General features: G+C 34.0%; 1 long non-coding RNA gene across 1 annotated transcript; it reads right to left on the reverse strand.

Moving 5' to 3' along the window:
- Positions 1–10,624: 10,624 nt before the first annotated feature.
- Positions 10,625–15,958, reverse strand: LOC111504394 (uncharacterized). Its single transcript, XR_002722001.2, has 2 exons — positions 14,413–15,958; positions 10,625–14,359 (listed from the first exon to the last, which is right to left on the reverse strand). It is a non-coding gene; the product is annotated as an uncharacterized lncRNA (long non-coding RNA).
- Positions 15,959–18,553: the final 2,595 nt, after the last annotated feature.

The raw sequence follows: 18,553 nt of genomic DNA on the forward strand, positions 1-18,553 counted from the left end.
TCTGTTGATAGAATCCATTCCAATCCATTTCAATAGGAAAATGAAAATTGCTAAAATGAATTGAACAAAATACTAAGAATAATAACGTAATATGTTACTGGGACTTACAAAAAAAATACGTTTGTGAAACTCTAGATTTTCCTATTTCAGAAACGATATTTCGAGAAACAATCCCACAGCTTTGTACGAGAAAAAGAGAAAAGAACCATGAAGTCAACAGGGGTGGTTATGGAATAAGTGATAAACGCAGACCGGTGATCACAAACCCACAACCACCCTAAATCTATTTTCTCATTATAGAAGTCATTACTCTTCCTGATTACCCTGCATTAAGAGAGGACTGGATCCTACGGAAGAAGGAAATATTAGGAGCAGATAGTTGTTGGTTCACAAATGAATCAAAACACCTTCCGGTTCTAGTGCAGGTGTTTTTAGTCGCAGACCCAGGACAGAGATATCTACCTGCCTAGGAACCTATGCGACTGTATTTCAAGCGGAAATTTACGCTATTGAATATTGTGCGGAGAGATTCGAAGAATCCAACCTCATACACAAGTCAATAAAAATATTCTCGGACAGTCATGCGGCGTTGGAAGCTCTTGGCTCCTACCGAGCAATGTCTTAATTGGAAGCAAATTGCCAAAAACGACTCTTCTCGAGAGTCTGGATTCCTGGCCAGACTGGACTGAAAGGCAGCGAGGCTGCTGAATCCCTTGTAAAAGAGGGTGCTGCAAGCAGCTTCGTCGGACCAGAACCTGTCATTGGCATCGCTTTAGACTTCACCAAACAAATATTGAACAACTGGATGGCAAAAAGATTTATGGACTTCTGGTAGAATCTTTCAGGATTGGCTCACTCCAAGGCGTTTATTCACCCTTCGAAGCTTGATACCAAACAGTTGTTGGACTACAGTAGGAATGAACTACGATGTCTAACAGGACTTCTTACAGATCACTGTCATTTGACTCATCATATGCAGAGACTCAGACTGTCGGAAGGCAATGTGAGTCGCCTCTGTTTGGAAAATTATGAAACAGCAGAGCATATACTTTATGCATGCCCCGCTGGGTAACAAATCAGGTTTTCAAAATTCGGCAGAGCCATACTCTCACCATCTGACTTGAAAGACCACTTACCATAGAAACTAATCGACTTCGTTAAGAAGCTGGGTTTATTTGGTCGAGTGAGTCTATGTGAGTCTCAATAAACCCTTGCGAGTTGAGGTGGAGGGTCAAATAAACTCACTCACTTTGGACCTAACCTAACCCTGCATTGATATCGTTTAATGTTCAGAATACATTTTCCAGTTCTTTGCTTGCTGAAATGGTTAACCTTGGAAAACCTAAAAATCAGTTGCATACCAGATTATTATATCGTACGGATATTCAGATAATATTTTAATGGTCTGTCTTACTGGTGCAGGTAGGCAAAATTGTGGAGTTTGACAATTTCATTTGCCCATCAATCAAACTCACAACTGAAATAAGGGTGAATAACATGATTATTTTTCTATATTTTACTATTGCTAAATTTTTAATGAAAGTGATAAATCAATTTTCTAAATCTATTTCAAATATACGGAAATTATTATACATAAATACCTTACACATCCATATCAGCATGAAGTAACAGCATTCAATAATATGCTTTACAGATTATTAAATGATCCATTCTTAGAAGTCATTCTTGGAGAGAAATGAGTTGTATGAAACCAATATTTATGAAAAATTACAAAAAGGTCCATACAACTTCATGAAACGTGAATAAGTAGGACATTGATATACTTTGGTGAATCCACCAATAACATCGAAACAACATAACAAATAATAATTCAAGCATTTTGTCAACGTTAAAGATCAAACTTCAGTGTCGAATTAATGAGGGGAATATGAGTTGACTTATGGTTTTTGTCCGACACTTTATAGTGGCCAAAGAGTAAAAGACAGTAAGTAGAAGCAGTTACTTGAATATGAATACCAATTCCACAATCACGACTATAACGTAATAACGTAATACATTTGAAAGAGAAAAGTTTGAATTCAATCTTCCGGAATGCTTCGAAATTGATAGACTCAAGAAATCTTTCCTTCGGTTGAATCTGTGAAAATTCGTTAGTATTTTTTATGATGTTTGAATATTTGATTTATTTATACCTTGAGTCTGGTAAAATCATCAGTCATTGAGTAGATCCAATTTCATATGATTCATTATGTTTTATTATATCAAGCACAACAAATTATTTAGAATTCATTTAATATGAACACGTCTGAAAAAGCTATTTGATTTCGAAACAGATGGAGCGATTTTGTCAACTGATCGGTGAAAATCTCACAATTGGGTGTCACTTGAAAACTTTTTCCATTAAATTTATCGCAACTTCGTCAAGAAAAGAATATTCATTCCACCACTGCGGTAAAAAAAGGAAAAGTTTTTGCTCGATTCATAGAATGGACAAGTATGTTATATAAGGAATCTGATCAAAAAAAGATCCATTTCACCAAGGTAGTAATTATTAAACGATTGTTTTTATATCAAAGTTTTGATAAAAAATCATAACATTTTCCAATATTCTGGACATTCTAGATAGTAATGATATGCTTTTGTATAAATTGTTCTGAACATAGTGAAAACGAAGTCATTGCTTCACTTACTTCTTTCACATCAGATTTCTGTGACTATTATTTCGAGAGCAGTGGTAGTAATGTGTTGATTATAGTCTATATCATCAATATTCGCAATGAATAAAGTTTGAAACACTTTTTCAAATATTATTGATTCAAAATTATTTGTTCAATACAGGTATTGATGTTCGATAACTTAGAATTTGTATTTTTCATTTCCACACAATGTCACATCTGCTTTTAGCAAGCCTTCCGATGAAAACATTAAAAATGGTGAACAATATTCTGATAAGGCTTCGCGGCCGAAATTTTCAGTGTAACTATTTTCATTCGGGTTTGAAGGCCATCGTAGTTTGGAACTGCATTCCAACATTTCGCCAGCACCGATGATATCGGTGAATCATCAAGATGTTTCTATTACATCATCTACATCATTTTCATCTTAAAAAAAAAACGTTAAACATTATTTTTTTACTCGTTCATCCACCCTAGTTCTTGGCACTTTAAACCTTTCACCAAGGGTGGTGTATCGCTAACGACGTATAATTTTTAGCCACCCTAATATCACACAGTCCTCGACACATTGGATTGCATGAAAATTATTTTATTTGTAAGCGATAGAAATCCTTTCAGTTATATACTGTAATACGGACGATTTCAATTAGTGAATTTCGTGAGTAACATTATATGTTCGCAAAAATTGCAGATGAGGAAAATAGATTAGTTTAACAGATTCAATAGGTCATGATCTATAGCGTCCATTGAACATTTTGGGGGCTGAATTGAGATTGTAATGAACGTAGAAGTTCAACTTTTTCTCATGTTGCTTATGGTTTCTACGTGAAAAAAGGCTAGTTGTTCACCTGATTCATTGAAACAATGTAGTGTGATTTTCTTTTGGAAAAACAGATCTGATATATGCGAAATTTCACAAAAAGTTTTCATTCTACGATTTGTTTGCGTAGACTACAGAATATGGTACATAGGTTACAGAAAAACAGAAAATGATGAAAGGAGTTCATTGAAATAAAAAGTGTCACCTCATTGAGGTGACAGATAACTGATTTTGTTGTTTGGTGAATAATTTGTGTTCGTTAGGAAATTGGGATTTTAGTTTTTATTGTTTCATCTGCATTCCACATGAGAAATTCAGAAAATGAACTAGGTTTATTTCAAGGGTGTTGTTCATTATTTGTTACTTGTTTCTGTCCTCTAATTGGTCTCCGTGTTTTTTCAGATTCAGGTCCAGAGAAAAAAATTTACCCATTACATTCATCAACTCATATTACAGTGAGTTTTGAAAAGTTTGCAGAAAATTTTATTCCCTATATTAATTGGTTCGTTGCTGGCAACTTGGATTTGAGTCGTCAAAATTCTAAATTCACGAACGGTGTACAGGGGAGAACAATAAAAAGAAATTTCAATCTAGAGTAAACTACCCTTATTTCCGACATTATCAGAAGAGTTCATTCACAAAAGTTGTTTGTATTTGAAAACAATATTTAGATTTGAAGTCACACACACCTACGTAACAGAACAACCAAAAGAAACTCATTTTATATGGTTCATCATGATGAATATGTGGGTTTCATTAGATTCGAGGAAAAATAGCCAGACCATTCAAGTAGTCAATTATAGCTTGTCTAAGTGTCAGCAAAAACTTTCAACTTCGAGAAATATCAATAACTCCTCAACAAACTCATTTTTTCCGTCATAAATCGAATAAATCAATGATTAGGAAAAGGAAATGCAATAATTCAAGCATCTGACAACATATTTTTTATTTTCCATTATAATACATTGAAAAACATTTTTAATGTTTGATTTTCATTATATACCAACAATTTCCAAACAGAATGTCTCTAAGTAGTATATGATCAACAATTTTTACTATTCATCCATCCAATGAGTTGTGTGGTATTATATACAATAGAAAACAAATAAAGATTCCATTTTGGCACAATTGTATTCAATAGTTACATTTTCATATATTATTTCCAATATTTTTGATATTACGCAAAAATCGAAACTAAAATCATGAAAGTACATTAGTGGGAATGTTCAGCTCATTAAATGCAAATTCATGAATGATTTTTTCATAAAAGGCTTTGGAAACAAAAATTTATTTTTATTGACACTACCAACATCTGAGTTGTATACTTTGTACACTTTGGAATATTTACCATTCTATTCACAAATCAATTATTTTAACTTGAAAAACTTGTACATTATATGAGGTATTACTAAATTCAAGTGTGATCACCTACAAATACTTTAACAGATGAGTTTGTAGTTTTCGAAGTATTCTAGAGAAATATTTCCATAGCTTGGCACAACAAATATTTATTTTCTACATGGATAATTGACAGAGAATAATGATCTCATTTCATCAATATGAAACGCGAACAATATACCAATTGTAAAAATATAGTCAATTAGTCTCTGTCAATACTGAAATAAACAAAATATACATTTTTTCTCTATGGGGCTCATTTACACATACCACTAAAAGCAAACCCAGCTGATTTGAACACGAAATGAAAATGTATTTCGAAAACTTTGCCAATTTCATCCCAGTAAAAAGGGCTCACGATTTCTTCGAATGAAATTGACATGAATTTAGGTAATTGTGATATTGATTCACTATCCAGAACACCACTGATTGAAGTTTATTTTCAATGAAAATATTATCAGACTATTTTCTATCATAATTTTTGAGTAGTGCTTTTTCTGTGGGATTCATAAATGATGAATAAATACATTATTTTTTTCTGGGGTCATTAGAAATGATATTAGAATTGTAAAACTGAATTACACTATCGATGTATGAATTGGGATTTTATAAGCTTTCGAAAGATCTCACACAATGACAAAGTAACAATTTTTGAATGAGAGTTGTAAATGAAGTGAAAATGATTGAAATAAAATTAATTTTGTTACTGATGAAATATTAGTCAATAGAATACATATATCTATCATAATGAATACACAACTATCACAAATATTTTAATTTCTAGACGCGTTTTGGTAACACCAACATGTCAGTCTTTTTTGAATAGAAAAAATGACATAAAAATAATTGAAATGGAATGAATTCCAATATTTCAATAATTTTTTATCGATTCTCCCACAATTTTCAGATCCAACACCTTTTGAAATAATGCAAATACAAAACATTTACCAATAAATATTGTCAATGACATTCGAACAAACTATTGCTCATGATAATTTCACGTTGGTGCTGTCTCATTCCATATTTTATTATTTCAGCTTCTATCCATTCGAAGAAGGGCCGGTTTATTGATGGATTGGCGATAGAATATCTGGCCCCTAATTTGCGAACTCGTGAGAAAAATTGAAAATCCCTCAGACCCGTCTATTTTTATTTCAAGGGGAATACTTTCACCAAATACATCATCATTGTATTGTCGACCCCCTCATCTCCCTACTTCACTACTTCACTCCCTACTTCAGAATTTTCAATGGAACTACTATACTATTGATACATCATTTTGAAGGAACTTCAATTCCAAATACATCAGTTTACTGAAATTGAGGATCGATATAGTGTTGTTGAAGTTTTAATGAAAACTAAGTTTTATCAAGATATTCACCCAAAATGTAATCCATCATATGGAAGGTTCAAAATGTGAATCATTCAGTGCCATACAGAAGTTAAAGCGATTTTCGAAATGTCTTCGCACATTTTTCAACATTTCTGAAGTCCCTGCACGATACTTCACAACAATTGTCCTGCGTAGATTGGCTGTGTAATATTAACTTTGGATTCTATCTTGTTGAAAATTGAGCTGACCTTCTAGTAGACTATCATCCATCGTCTTTAAGTAACTTAATGATTCTGGGGTTCACAGTTGTATTAAGAAGTTCGAGATACGTTTGTTCGTTGAGGTTACCAACAATAAAATATGGACCTACGATATGGTCTCCCAGAAAAGCACAGATTGTAGAGATAATTATAATAACTAATCAATAAAATGACTTTTCATTCAAGTAAACTTCAGCTGTCAGAATAATTTTTATTTAATTCTTGTTCGTTCTGCATTACATAAGGATTGAATTTTGCCATTTTAGACTTCGATGTACCACTTTCAGAAACTCCACAAATAGTCTCAAATTTTCTAGAAGATTGGATGTTGTCCGTCATTGCATGTCCTACAACTGCAACAGCGACCCCTTCATTTCTCAAAGGCTTCTCTCGTTCATGTTTTTTATTCAGCACTCATTCCGATTCCATCAACTCATTAATCATTTGAATCACATACTGATATAATGTGTTTTTTTCTGGATGAATTCCATTGGAAATTCGTGCCGTAGCTCTAACACATCGTCCATTTTCAAAATACGCAGCTACAATGGATACTCTGTTCTATAGTATAAACCATTTTTGAAAGTTTTCAAATTGTTGAACGAAGTCAATAGAATACATCAATATACTTAGGCTTAAACAAAGACATGCGCATATAAAAACATATGGCGACAATTTTTTTCACGAAAACGTATAATTTATTATTCCTGGAAGCATATTATTTTCCAATACAGTGGCGTACCCACAATGAACCTTCCTCACAATGATAAAAAATAAAAATATTTTGATGGAACTTAGTTTTCATTGAAACTTCAACAACACTTGATCGATCCTCAATTTCAGTATAACGATGTATTTGGAATTTAATTCCCTTCAAAATGATATCACAAGTATAGTAGTTCCATTGTAAATTCTGAAGTAAGGGGTCCTGTTGATAAGGGGGTTGACAACACAATGATGATGTAGTTGGTGGAAGTGTTTCCTTTCGAAATAAAAATCGACGATTCTGAGCGATTTTCAATTCTTTCACGAGTTCGCAGATTAGGGGGGTGACGAGCTGGGACACACCCTACACTTTTTCCTCATATGTGGAACGACGGTTTGTTAATAGTAACGCAAAGTCAAAAATGAACAAATGAATAACTCAGAAGATCATTATGATCTAATGATCATAATGTAATTATGATCTCATGATCATAATGTAATTAGCGAAACGCGCGTCGACAGACCGTAATTTCGGTTCTGGTGTTGGGGAAGTGTTTTCAGTAGTTTCAGTGGTTTCGCACCAGAGGTTCCAGTACGAACTATCAAATAAATAACTATTCGATTGTGCGTTTATTTGTTAATGGTAGACAAAATGATTTAAAATACTTCGAAAAATGCACCAATTTATTTTCTGAAGTGAATTGTTTAGTCGCGGGTGTACACAGTGATGTAAAGATTTTTATGTACATCTGTACTGTTTATAATTTGATATACAGTATTTCATGCACATCCATTGATTAGGGTTACATACGTGAGATGTCTCGTAACCTCTCGTCACGACTTACCTTACATAGAAGTGACTGCAGACTGACTGAAAGATATTGAGATTTGGCAAAGCATGTAATTTGGGAGGGTCACGTTATGGACTATAACAATACCCAAATTCTATATGGAGGATAACAAAATGAAAGATTATTTCTTGAAATGATTCACATGAAAGAAATTCGGATTTCTATGAACACAGTATCAAAAATAAGAAATTTGAGCAAAATTCATAATAACATTTCATCTTTTGATCAAATAACAAAAATTAAAATAATAACTTTCAAAATCCCTTTATTGAAATACAAAACTAAAAATTGAAAAATTTTTCATTTCTATCAATTAACATCTTCACACAACGAAAGAACTTTCTTGGGAAAGAAAGATATTGGTTTTCTACTTCTCCATCTTGATACGAAAACATGTGGGAATTTCTAAAGAGAGAGAGAGGAAGCAATCAATTTCAGAAAAGTAATTCTATGTATATAAAGATGTACAGATTCCCAAATGTTTTTGTATCAATATGGAGAAGCACGAACTACAAAAAATGAATTAAGAAAATTATAATCTTTTAATTATTGATTTTTATATTTTGTTGAATGTAAACGTAGACAGATGATATGATATAATTGTCGCAGATAGTTCATTTTCTGAATTTAGTAAACTTTTTTTATACACATTGTATTCTCTCTAAGAAGTTGTCAAGTAACTGTCATTGATATATGATTGATAAGGCAATTGTATTGAACGTTTTTTGAATATATTTGGGTTTGTTTTCGATCCATATTTCGTCCTACATTCGACGTATTCAGTCACCAGGTAGGTGAATTTCGAATATTTAACATTTGGCGACCGTGACAGGACACCGACTATGGAGAAGGTAGTGAAGATATTAGCAGTGCAGCGAAGAACATTCGACCAGGTTTTCAACGATATCCTGAACTTGTTTGGTCAAGAAAACACTGCCATACTCAGCAAAATTATTATTCTGGAGCAGAAAATCCAGGGCCTGATGGATTTGTATTGAGAAATGGTGGATTCTCCATTAGAAAACGAAGATGCAATGAACAAAGAAATATCAACGGCTGATGAATACTCTGTCAAGTATTTTTAAGTCAAACTTCTAGCTGAAAATCTTTCAAACAAAAACATCATTGCTGACTCTCTTTCTCAATGCTCTAGTGAAACGAAGAAAAAACTCAAACTACCGAAAATTGAATTTATGAAGTTTGGTGGTGAGATCAAAGAATGTCTTCTATTTTGGAGTCACTTTCAGAGGGTGCATGATGATGAAGACATTGCACCAGATGACAAATTTCAGTATCTGATCCAAGCATCGATACCTAATTCAAAAGCTCGTCAACTCATAGATAGTTACCCTCCCAGTGCAGAAAATTACCCAAAAGTAATTGAAAGTTTGAAAAAAAGATTTGGGAGGAAAGATCTTCTTGTAGAATTATATGTGCATGAGTTTTTGAAATAGATACTGAACAATTTGTCGACTCAAAATAACCTTAGCATTCTTTATGATGAAATGGAATCCCAATTGCGTGCTTTGGAGACCCTCGATGTAACTTCAGATACTTGTGCAGCCATATTATATCCTTTAGTGGAGTCTTGTCCCCCGGAAGATTTTATACGAGTATGGCAACGAAGCAGTCTTTACAACAGTGACTCTACACTCAAAGATCGCCTAGACAAGTTGATGAATTTTCTCAGGAAAGAAGTCGAGAATGAGGAAAGAATTACCTTAGCTACCTCTGGATTCGGCATCCAAGGTAAATTCAAGAAGAAACATGATTCCCGAAAACATCATTCTTCTTCACCAATCGCAACTGGATTGACAAATTACAAACTACACAAAAAATGTAATTTCTGTAGTGGAAATCATCCAAGCGAACTCTGCACCGAAGCAAAAAAATGGACATTTTTTGGAAAAGCCTGCTCTTATATCTGCTTGAATTATGGATATATTTCCAAAAAATGTCATGTATCCAAAACTTGCATTCTTTGCGGTGGTCAACATCATTCCATTATGTTTCTCAAGTCCGAAGATTCAGACTCAAAAGCAAGTGTTATGAGTACAGTCTATCAAACAGTTCATATTCCAAAGTTTTTCTACAGACATAGTCGTCAATTTGAATGAATTCGACAAATCCAGAACAGCTCGAATAATTTTTGATACCAGTTCTCAAAAATCTTACATCACGAAATCTGCAGCTGAAGAGATAGGATACAACTGCTTGCGGCAAGAAGAAATTTCACGCCCTTTTCGGTGGCTTGAGAATGAATGTTGTCAAACATAATTGTTATCGCATAAAATTGAGTGACTTGAAGAATAAATATGCTTGCAATTTTGAAGCCCTTGATCAAATAATCATATGCAGTAATGTGAACTATATTCGTGAAGGTCCTTGGATACATAAATTGCAGTCTGTTGGCATCGAAATCACTGATGTCAGAGAAGGGCCAAACGATATTTTAATTGGTGCTGATATAGCTGGAAAGTTATTCACTGGTTACCGATATGAGTTGAAATGCGGTATAGTAGCAATTGAAACTGTATCAGGTTGGACCCTGACGGGAAAACTCGAAAAAAACCATGAATAAACTCCGAAACCATCGATATGTCCATGTTTTCCAAATACGAATCGATTGCTGACTTATGTTCATTGGATGTGCTTGGGATTTCTGATCCGTCAGAAAAGAGGACACAGAAAGAAATCGAAGAATTTGTCATGTCTTAATTCTTGAAAAACGTTATTAGGCACGAAGATGGCAGATACGAAGTTTGTCTGTCTTGGCTCGAAGATCATCCTCCTTTACCGAGTAATTATGAAACAGCCAGAAGACGATTAAAATCTTTGCTGAAGAAACTCGATTCAGATGGTTTACGTGATCAATATGCCCAGATTTTCATAGAATGGCAAACCGAGAGTATCACTGAATAGGTACCCTCTGTCGGACTTACTCGAAGAAGGGCATTATCTACCACATCGCCACGTAGTAAAAGAAAATAGCGCGACTAGAAAAATCCGACCTGTTTTTGATGCCTCTTCTCGACAGAAAAATCAGCCATCCTTGAACCAATGCCTAGAAAAGGGTATTAATCTTGTTGAATTAATACCGTCTCTGTTGATAAGATTTCGTTTTTCACGATTTGGACTGAAGAAAGCTTTTCTGCAGATAAGCTCGAATCCCAAAGAAAGATTTTTTGCGTTTCCTTTGGCTAGATGATACAGGATTTCTGAAAACATATCGACATACAAGGGTTTTATTCGGGGTTTCCTGTTAGGACCTGTAATCGAATACCATTTGAGAAGTTGCCTCGAAAATTCCGAAAATAATGACATGATAACTCAGTTACTAGAGGGTTTTTATGTAGATAATTGCGTTGTCAGCTTAGGCACTAGAGAAGAAATCCAGAATTTCATTGAAGTTTCCACAAGGCTCTTTGCTGATGCCATATTTGATCTGAGAGGGTGAGAGCATTCTGGCTTCGATGGTTTTTCAGCTGATGACAACAGTTTTTCTTCGGTTTTGGGACTTTTTTGGAATATAAACTCTGATACATTGCAGTTGACATCACAATGGTTTCAAGATATTCATACTGGAATGATAACAAAACGGGTTATTTTGTCGATAGCTCAAAGAGTATTCGATCCCATTGGATGTTCATGCCCAGTTTCTCTCTATCCTAATATATTATTGCTGAAGACATGTGAATTGAAAACAGGATGAGATACTGAGGTACAAAAATACATCAAAGAAGGTTTTTTAAAATGGTTCGAAGACATTCCAATTCTTTTCGACCTAAAAGTACCCAGATGGTTATTTGATTTCATGAAAGGAAAGAATCACTGTAGTCTGTATATTTTCTGTAATGGAAGTCCAGTTGAACGAATGACCATTCCCAGATTGGAATTACGAGCAGCTACCATGAAAGCAAGATTATCTAGAACTTTTACCGACAGCATCGATTCCAGTACCTTGGTTTATTATTGTTCTGATTGGAGTACTGTCTTAGCTTGGATCGAAGATGAAGAGAATTGGAAACCCTTCGTTTGGAATCGAATGAAGGAAATTCGAAGCTTAACTAATCCAAATGCCTGGTTTCACGTTCCAGGAGATATCAATCCCGCCGATCTTCCATTTCGTAGTTGTTCTCCACGACAATTGATTCAATCAAAATGGTAGGAGGGACCTGAATGGTTGAGAAAATCTGCGAAGTACTAACCGAATCAGCTCTACACTCGAGGTAAGGAAATGATTCAATCAGAGAAAAGTAGAGGTGTGATTTTGAATAATATTTCAACGCCAATTGGTTTTTCCTGTATCATGAGAGAATTTCGAAATATAGTAAAATCATCCGAATACTTGGTTGGATTCGAAGATTTATTGTCAATTGCCGTTTCAAAAATCAGAAGAATTCTGATGAAGAATTATCCTTCGAGGAAGTGCAGTCTGCTAAAAAATGTACAATGAGATTTGTGCAATATGAACCTTTCAATGGACTTGACGATTCTCAGTTGAAGAGTTTCTGTTCCTTCACTGATGATGATGTTATTTTGAGAATTAGAAGCAAGGTTTCCGAAAGAACTGATTTTCCTGATTTACGTTTTCCTATCATTCTGCCTCCTGAGCATCCTGTTGTGAGTAAACTAATCTACGAAACTCACTTGAATTCATTGCATGTCGGAGTTCAGGGATTATTGAGTCTTCTGCGCGAGAGATTTTTGATAATCAGATTAAGAAAATCAGAGAAATCTGTCATTTCAACGTGCCCGAAATGTCGTAGATTCAACTCCAGACGTATTGAGGTTCCACCTATAGCACTTCCAGAAAATCGTGTGCGAGAAGCCAAAATTTTTGAAGTCATCGGTGTAGATTTAGCCGGTCCACTCTACATTCGAACTGGAGAGAAGGATTCGATGAAGCTGAAAGATGATCTTCGTAGAAGATTTAGAAATGAATATCTCGGTCAGCTGAAATTGTCATCGGAAAAACGAAAACAGAGAGAAATCGAAATTGGTGAAGTCGTTCTGATAGGAACCGACAATACCGAAAGGATGAAATGGCCTTTGGGCGTATGTTCAATAGCTGATACCTGGGAGGGATAATAAAACACGTCTGGTCAAACTGAAGACAACTAAGGGAATAATACTCAGGGCTCTACAACGAGTATATCCTTTAGATATGAATTGTGCTGATGATTTGGACTCAACTCAAATATCTGACCAAGCAGTTTCTACAAGAGAGACCGAAAGTGAAGAAACTGAAGAAACACATGAAAATGACAACGGGTGTTTCGAAAATTCTGAACCACTTCCGATAACTAATAGATATGGTAGAAAAGTTGAACCAGTTCAAATATTTTCTTCGTAGCAATTTGAGTTGTTGGTGAACAAGGTTCCTCAACTCAAGGTGGGAGTATGTCGCAGATAGTTCATTTTCTGAATTTGGTAATTTTTTTTTATACACATTGTATTCTCTATAAGAAGTTGTCAAGTAACTGTCATTGATACATGATTGATAAGTCAATTGTATTTAACGTTTTTTAAATATATTTGGGTTTGTTTGAGTACTTTCATAGTTTTCGATCTCGATCCATATTTCGTCTTACATTCGACGTATTCAGTCACCGGGTAGGTGAATTTCGAATATTCAATAATAATCATCTATTTCATAAATTGAAATCAATCAATATCAATCTAACAGATATTATTTGCATAAAGATCCAACTAATCATTTTCTCTATCGATATTAATTTTTTCACAAACAAAATCCTGGAATGTATAAGCAGGATCAATTGGATACAATGTCAAGAAAATCTGAATAACCCTGTTTGCATATTGTACAAAAAGCCAACAAATTGATTTCTATGATTAGTGCACAACAAAAAGAAAATGACAAGATTGGCAAACAAAGTAAAATCTATAATGCCATCACTCCCAAAATTTTATGCTTTGCCCAAAAATTATAAACCATCTTTATCAATGAGATCGATTATTTTTTCAATTTTTTCTCATAATAGACCAATTGCACATTTTTTGACTGATATTTTGACAATTTTCTGTAATATTGAAAAGGACTTTCATTTTGAAGATTCGTTTCATTCACCCGATCAATATAAAATTATAAGTTTCAATGCTATTTCTTTATTCACAAATCCCTTATTGAAATCAATAGTTCAAAGCATTGAGTATGATTCAAGTGAAGGTAATATACACCTTTAGACAAAAAAAAAATTCCGTTTAGTTAAATTCATTTATGAGTCAAATTTTCTGAATTCAACATTATAAACAGATTTCTGTAACTCCCATGGCTTCATATTGGTCAAAATTTCAAAATAAACGATATGTTGATGACATATTTTCAGCTCTTCCTGAAAATCCAATTGATAACACTCCCAGTTTCATTAATTATTACAGTCCTTACCTATATATCACGTGTGATGAAGAGGTGGATGAATCTTTACCTTTTCCTGACAGGAGGGTGGAAACCATGTGGTATAAAATATCTACACTCTCGAACAAAAATTTTGCATATTTCATTTCAAGAATTTTTATCATGTTAATTTTTTCCATGGGCTCCAATTGATGTCAAAATGACATTCTGATTGATTTATGTCTTGATTCTATAGTTTTCTTAGTGGGATGACGCATTTGACCGAATTCGTTTATGTTAAAATTGTTACTTTAGTCAATGAGGGATACAGACAAGAAGTTGATGCGCGGAGATTGCATATCCATCGATCGACTGTTTCTCGTATCATGAAGCGATACAAGGAGAATGGTGAGTATAAAAGGCGGCCTGGTTTTGGAAATTAGAGATGTACAACGCCAAGAGATGACCAATATTTTGAGAATTCAATCTTTGCGAAATCGCACGCTTTCATCCGAATCTCAATAATCATTTACTGAGCACAAGACAAGTTGACATGAGTATCAAAACAGTAATAAGAAGACTCAAAGAAGTTGATTTGAATCTAAAACACCCTGCCAGAGTTTCTAGGATTTTCCCACGTCACAATTCTTGACGGCTTCAATTTGCCATAGCCCATGTCAACTGGAATGAACATCAGTGGGGAAAAATTCTTTTCACAGATGAAACAGGAATACAGTTATGCAAACTGGATGGACGTACATGACGTGAGCTTTGGTGGTGGTTCCATTATATTGTGGGGTGGCATCAGTTGGGACAGTGGCACCGAGCTTATAGCGGTGAATTTACGAATGAATGCTGATTGGTACATATGCAACATCTTTGAAGAGCATGTTTTACTTTACGGCGGCTTCATTGATAACAACAATTTCATGCTAATGCACGATAGGGGTGCTAACAGGCACCCCTATCTTTTAGTTGTTGGACTTGAGACTGGAGTGACCACCAAACAGTTCTCGTACAAATCCAATTGAACATATTTGGGGTATCCTAAAAAACATAAACGAACACGAACTCAATTGCAGAATTAAGAAATGCTGCATAGAAAGACTGGAATCGAATTCCACAAGAAATCATGAATGACCTTTTGCGGAGTATGCTCAGGAGGATGCAGGCTATCGTTAGAGCTAGGAGAGGAAACACTAAGTAATGAACTGTTATCAGGTCGCCTCGGAGAATTTTCATTTTGTTGTCATTGTTGCTGGCTCTGATCAAATATTATTACCAAAAGTAGTCTATTTCATTACCTGGTGAATTTCGCTAGTTCGGACTTCCATTGTCTACTGTATAAAAGGATTTGAAATCCCTGAAACAACTAAAAAAGAAGAATTGAAAATGTATAGCTGAAAATAACAATTATATTAACCAAAATAAACCTAAAATAAAATAATAGTGAAATAAAATACAAGTAAAAATAGAACAATTTAATAAATAAAAAAATAAAGGGAAGAAAATAAAAATAAAAAGTGGAGAGATTCCAAGTCACGTTAGTTCACGACGTTTCGATTGTTAGTATCTACAATCGTCTTCGGGTGATGACTGGTCATCACTAACAATCGAAACGTCGTGAACTAACGTGACTTGGAATCTCTCCACTTTTTATTTTTATTTTCTTCCCTTTATTTTTTTATTTATTAAATTGTTCTATTTTTACTTGTATTTTATTTCATTATTATTTTATTTCAGGTTTATTTTGGTTGATATAATTGTTATTTTCAGCTATTCATTTTCAATTCTTCTTTTTTAGTTGTTTCAGGGATTTCAAATTATTTTATATAGTAGACGATGGAAGTCCGAACTAGTGGAATTCATCATGAAACATTGTCAATCACCTTCAAACAAATATTTCATTACCTCTTCTACAAGTGTGTTATAGAGTTTCAATATCTAGATTTTTGGCAATTAATATACGTTGAATACTTCAGCATGAATCATTTAGTAATGAAAACTGCATGAAGATTGAGACAAATAGAAATGAACATGAAATCGAAGCGTGAAATACAATATGCAATATTTTTGTCTGTGAGGGTATATGTGATAAAAAATTTATCAGTTACTTTTTGCATCATCATTTGAGAATGAAAAATATTTTAGTTTCAGCTCTCAAAGAAAGAGTTACAAGATTATCTTATCCAGACTGTGTCAAAAATGATTTTAAACTACTGAGCTTCTGGATAATTTTTCAATCCAAATCACTAAATTGGAATTTATACCCAAACATAACAAGTTTGAATAATCAAATCTCATTATTAGATAGGAAAGTGTTTCCTCAATCCAATTATTTTCCCCTTTGAAGAACTATAATGAATTATAAGATTTTTACAGACTGTACAATGCTCATGGATTCTTCAAGTCCATTATCAGCTATAATATCCCAAGGACATTTATCACAGTTTTCGAAAGCACGTTATTTGGTAACATCCCGACGCCGAAGGCGGAGGGATGTTACCTAAAATAAAGTGCTTGAGGAAGTTGTGATAAAATTATGAGTTATTTATCAATGTTCGAGGGATATTCGGTGAGAAAATTTTTTGCAATTCGAACAAAATTATTTATTGAACACACAGTTATTAAAAGAACAATTCGTATAATGATATTCCGTTTATCTTGCTGTATTTGCCTCGGTTACTGCATAGGTGTTTCCACGCATACTATTGATTATTCCATCCTTTGTGCCATTGTTGTCCTTTTCGATATGAAAATAATCAACTAAGCAAGCAGCACCTTCACCACCTCTCCAAGCCAATTCCACCGCTGCTATGTGATAAAATTTGCGTAGGTGTCCTATAGGGGTATTTTCATCCCAAAAGTTTATAATTTTACTCATTTCATTTGAAGTTAATGGTACTGAGCTTGTTTTGCGTTTAGTGGGATCTGTTTGTAAATTTCTTCGTGCTGCGTCGCGTGCATTCCGCGCTTGTTTGAATGCAACACTTTTAAAGGGGTCTAGCATGATATTATACTCCTTGTAATACTTTTCTTGTAATAATTTGCTTGTTATATTCCATACGGTTTCAACAGTAGCCTCCTTAAACTCTGTGCTAACCTTTTTTCTCATATTAATCGCCCAATCCTTGAGTATTAATGCAAGCTCTTCGAGAGTACGATTTCCATCCAATTCATATTTTCTGGCGTCACAAAACTCCATAAATATTTTCCAAGTGTATTTTTTACTATTGACAGTATTTTTTGGTGTATTTTCTTCAATGATTTTGTCAATTGCCGCATCATTTTGAACACCAAAGCGAGGAAGTGACATTTTCGAAATAAATTGAATTACTGAAATGTCAAACAACTTTATTGTGTTGGTTGCTTAGCAATGTCATGACATAAGTGATAACTACCCGTGAAAACTATCCATGAGTAGTTATCAGCTATAATATCCCAAGGACATTGATAACTAACGAAATAATTTTATCACAGTTTTCGAAAGCACGTTATTTGGTAACATCCCGACGCCGAAGGCGGAGGGATGTTACCTAAAATAACGTGCTTGAGGAAGTTGTGATAAAATTATGAGTTATTTATCAATGTTCGAGGGATATTCGGTGAGAAAATTTTTTGCAATTCGAACAAAATTATTTATTGAACACACAGTTATTAAAAGAACAATTCGTATAATGATATTCCGTTGATCTTGCTGTATTTGCCTCGCGCATCATTTTGAACACCAAAGCGAGGAAGTGACATTTTCGAAATAAATTGAATTACTGAAATGTCAAACAACTTTATTGTGTTGGTTGCTTAGCAATGTCATGACATAAGTGATAACTACCCGTGAAAACTATCCATGGGTAGTTATCAGTGTAATGATGGTTTCATTGGTTATTTCGACACACATGACTAGAAATAGACAAATTTGATAGGATAATTTTTTTGACAAAAAATTTTCAGTGTAATGATGGTTTCATTGGTTATTTCGACACACATGACTAGAAATAGACAAATTTGATAGGATAATTTTTTTGGCAAAAAATTTTCACATCAGTTACATAGAACAAGATACATAGAACAGTTGTGATGCCGTCATCAGAAAAGGCTTTTCAAAAAAAGTTTAGATCATGAAGCAGATAGCATTCACCTAATAACCATATTCCAGTCAACTGAAATGAGAAAATCATCTCAGATAAAAATC

The sequence above is a fragment of the Leptinotarsa decemlineata genome, unplaced genomic scaffold, assembly GCF_025532065.1.
Source record: "Leptinotarsa decemlineata unplaced genomic scaffold, Ldec_3_MD MMD2_P_RNA_scaffold_2, whole genome shotgun sequence".
NCBI classification, from domain to species: Eukaryota; Metazoa; Arthropoda; class Insecta; order Coleoptera; family Chrysomelidae; genus Leptinotarsa; species Leptinotarsa decemlineata.